Source organism: Camelina sativa, chromosome 16 (genome assembly GCF_030686135.1).
Source record: "Camelina sativa cultivar CO46 ecotype springtype chromosome 16, ASM3068613v1".
NCBI classification, from domain to species: Eukaryota; Viridiplantae; Streptophyta; class Magnoliopsida; order Brassicales; family Brassicaceae; genus Camelina; species Camelina sativa.
Window position 1 is genome coordinate 3197634 of NC_141895.1, and position 4561 is coordinate 3202194.

The window sequence follows — 4561 nt, forward strand, 5'->3', positions numbered from 1 at the left end:
TATGATAAAGAGTATATAACAAACGCCTCGTGTTTATTGTTTGAATTAGGTGAATAATCATCGAAGATAAGATTATTACGTGAATGTCAAAGCAGGTGACAAAAAGTTGATGCATATATATATATATATATATATATATATATATATATATATATATATATATATATATAAATACATAACCTGAGTAATCTTCCAGAAAATTTGTATTTACAGCTAACTAGATCCTAATTTGAGGATACAAAGAAAATAGTAACGTGAATATTAGTTTGAGCCTAATTTGAGGATATTTGAGAAAAGTCTAACTACACTACAAGAAAACAATACGTTTTCCTACTAGCAAAAACGTAGAGATTTGGTAGGAAACAATGTTTTTTGACCGTTTTCCTACAAAAATATTAAGAGGAAATAACCCGAAGGAAACAGATATTAATGAGAATTTGGAAGGAACTATCTTTCAAGTTTCCTACGAAAATACTTTAGAAGAAAAATTCGTAGGAAAAAAGAAAAAAAGGGGAAGGGCAGTTTTGTCAAATTTCCTTCCTTACATGCGAAGGAAAGCGTTTCCTTCGGCTTCTCTTCCACTATTTTCCTATAATTTTCCTACGCATCTGTTTTTCCTTCTACACATTTCATTCTATTTTCCTTCACATTTTCACTCAAAGTTCCTTCTAAGATATCCTTCAAGATTCCTTCGAGAGATGCTCCTGTTGTTGGATCGTCATGATTAAGTTCAACAGAAGAGATGCTCCCAACATATGTTTGTTGCATAGGTCCATTTTCTATAACTCCGTGTACTCTTCCTCTTGGGCTTATTTGCGTAACAGTAACCCATGAATCTTGTTTTTGGTAATGCGAGGATAGGGGATGTAACATACTTGGTCACCTTGTGATGCGAGGATGAAAGGGTCATATCTATCAAGTACTCTTGATGTTCTTACTGCAGTAACACCAAATTTATCTACACATACTCCCCTCCCATTACATGGATCATACCAATCACACATGAAAACTATGCATTTCAAATTAATAACTCCTGGGAACTCAACCTCCAATATCTCCTGAAGAACACCATAATATATTACATTACCGGCTTGCGTGCTAATTTCGGAATTGATCGTTGTTCTGTTCTCTCTCTCTCTCGGAACACTTTGAATGCATATCCACGTGTGTAGTATGTCGGTGAACTTTGAGCAAGCGACAATGGACCATCTACCAACTCTTCTAACCAGGTATGTAATCGCTCACCTTTATTGTTGCATGTGTGCACCTGTTTCAAAATTCGTCCATTATTTTCATGTTATTAAAAAATAAAAAACTAAATATTCCAAAATGCTCACATAGAATTTCATCCATTGTACAAACTCATTCTGTTTTTTTGTGGCAAGTGTTTCCTCATCGTAATGTGGAGAAGATGTTCGCAACTGGTCCATATAAATCCTGGATATACAAGTTTAAAAAACAAATAAATACTTATAATCAAACAATATTAAATACAAAAATTTACATAACTAAACTATACCTCTCATATGGCCATAGTTCCTCACAATTCAACAAAATGTAGGTATGCAAGTGTTTAACTTCAACTTCCGTAAGCCACCTCTTAGTTGGTTTCCCGCTTAACCGCCCAATTTGTGAAAATATATCTGGAACTTGGGTTATGTAATGTGGTTTTTCTCCACCGTCATCGTAACGGCTGGGTTTTCGGCTCTTTGTTTGAACACTTGGGGAAAAGTAATGGGCAGAAAAGTTAGATCTTTCTTCGTTGATGCTTTGAGCAATAATAGAACCTTCCACTTTGCTTAAATTTTTCACCTTCTTTTTCAAGTGAAACATGAATCTTTCGAATGGGTACATCCACCTATACTGCACAGGTCCCCCCAATTCTGCCTCTCTAGGAAGATGTATTGGAAGATGCTCCATCACATCGAAAAAAGAGGGTGGAAATATCTTTTCAAGATTACATATTAGAACTGGTATGTTGTCAGCTAATTGCCTGATACCAGCTGGCGTTAGTGATCTTGTACATAGGTCTCTGAAAAAAGCACTAATACCTGCATTATGCGTATTTCATAGAAAGATATTATTATTTATTGTTTTATAAAAACCAATCATACAAACATCCTGTCAATAAAGGTTACATGCAATAGCTTCATGTTCGTTTTTGGGGAGGAGATTTACAAATGCAAATGGTAGTAATCGTTGCATAAACACATGACAATCATGACTTTTCATCCCTGATAATCGACCTTCTTGGTTATCAACATAATTTCGTAAGTTGGAAGCGTACCCGTCAGGGAACTTAACCTTTCGGACAATCCACCTAAATAATGCATCCTTAGCATCTCCATCTAATCTGAATCTAGGGATTGGACCTCTTCCACTTGATAAGACATGTAAATGAGGCCGATTGCATATTGAAGGCAAGTCTAATATCGATTTGATATTGTCTTTTGTCTTCCCTGGGACATTTAAAACCGTATTCATCAAGTTATCGAACACATTTTTCTTAACGTGCATGACATCTAGATTGTGTCTCAACAAGAGATTTTTCCAATAAGGCAACACCCCGAAGATACTATGTTTGTGCCAATTATGAAATTCTCCATACCCGTCTACTGGATTATGCACACTACCCCCGCAATATGTCTTCTTCTCTGCGCCAAAATCCCTAAGCTGCATCAATAGATTTTCCCCATCTAACTCAGGTGGGGGACCATTAGAAACTACATGGTTTTTCTTAAAACTTTTTTTGTTACGACGATAAGGATGCGACCGTGGTAGGAAACGTCTATGACAATCAAACCAACAGGTCTTTGTTCCATGTTTTAACTGAAATGCATCTGTATTATCCTGACAGTATGGGCATGATAATCGCCCATGCGTTGTCCATCCAGATAACATTCCGTAAGCTGGAAAATCTCTAAAAGTCCACATAAGCACCGCACGCATCATAAAATTTTGCTGCCAGGATACATCATAGGCTTGAACTCCGTGCTCCCATAGAACTTGTAACTCATGAATCAAAGGTTGTAAGAAGACATCAAGAGATCTCTTTGGGTGTTCTGGACCAGGAACAAGGATAGACAGAAATAGAAACTCTCTCTTCATGCACAAAGACAGAGGCAAATTGTAAGATTTGAGAATCAATGGCCATAAAGAATATTGGCGTCCATGTTTCCCAAAAGGGTTAAAACCATCTGTACATAGTCCAAGGTAGACATTCCTACTTTCTTCCGCAAAACTTGGAAAAATTCTCTGAAAATGTTTCCATGCCTCTGCATCTGAGGGATGCGCGATCTCGCCATCAATTGAATGCTCATGGTGCCATCTCATAGCTGCAGCTGTCCGCTCTGCTTGATATAACCTTTTCAACCGATCGGCCAATGGCAAATACCACATATGCTTAAACGCTACTCGGGACCTCCCACTTGTATTTTGAAACCGGCGTTTTCCACAAAATCGACAAGCTAAATACTCTGCGTCTGATTGCCAATAAATCCTACAGTTTTCGATACAAACATCGATCATCTGATATGGCAAACCAAGACCAGAAACAAGCTTCTCAATTTCATTATACGAAGCTGGTGAGATGTTGTCTTCGGGTAAAATATCTTTAACAAAATCTGCCCAAGCATCTACACAATTTTCTGCCAAGTTATAATCCGTCTTTATATTCATCATCCTAGTTGCAGCGTATAAAGGAGAATGTCCTTCCTTACAACCTTCATATAAATGACTCTTCGATGCATCTAGCATATCGTAGAATCTTTTGACTTCTAAATTTGGTTCTTCTACTATATTTGCAGGTTCTATAAATTCTTGCATAAGTTCTCTATGTGCATCATGAACCATTTGAACCGTTCCTACACCTCCTTCTTCCAATCTAGATTCTTCTACCCTTTCAGGCACATTTTCACTTGTACTACCCACGTGATAAGCATCAGTTTCCCCATGATAAAACCAAACTTTGTAACTCGACATAATTCCAAGACTATAAATATGTCGCCAGACTAAATCTTTGTCAATGAAGATATTATTATTATAAGATGGACATGGGCATAATATCATACCACTTCTTAAGCAGCTATCCTGATTCATAGCGACGTTCATAAATTCGGTGAGTCCAGCTGCATATTCCCTCGTAAGCATCCCATTCGGATAACATCTTTCTTTGTCCAACCACGTGCGAAAATTATTTATTTTTCTGTAAATATTTAAAGAAAAAGTTTAAATCGTAGAAGAAAAATCTTGTTTTTGAAATAATAGATAGGCCAGAGCTATAAATGTTTTTGTTGTCTGGGATTTAAGATAGGCAATGGCTGTCTTATATAGAAAAACAACTTCGAATCTTTCCGATTGATTGATTGCCCATTTGGTTTTGTTTTGGCTTGTTTATCTAAACAACTATTATACGAATCTTCTTTCGAATAATAAGTTTGGTAGGAAACCCGAAGGAATATTTCCTTTTATATTCCTTCGGCCTATAATCCCTCTATATTCCTTCCGATTGCTTTCAACTTTTCCTTCGTAGCGATTCTCGTAGGAAAATGAGAATAAAATT

The 4561-nt window shown here is 36.6% G+C and overlaps 1 pseudogene across 1 annotated transcript; it reads right to left on the reverse strand.

Annotated features, from left to right (window-relative positions):
* Window positions 1–289: 289 nt before the first annotated feature.
* On the reverse strand, window positions 290–4298 carry LOC104753311 (uncharacterized; annotated as a pseudogene). The gene is made up of 4 exons (XR_015585471.1): window positions 2139–4298; window positions 1520–2051; window positions 1338–1437; window positions 290–1267 (listed from the first exon to the last, which is right to left on the reverse strand). The product of XR_015585471.1 is annotated as an uncharacterized LOC104753311 (transcript).
* Window positions 4299–4561: the final 263 nt, after the last annotated feature.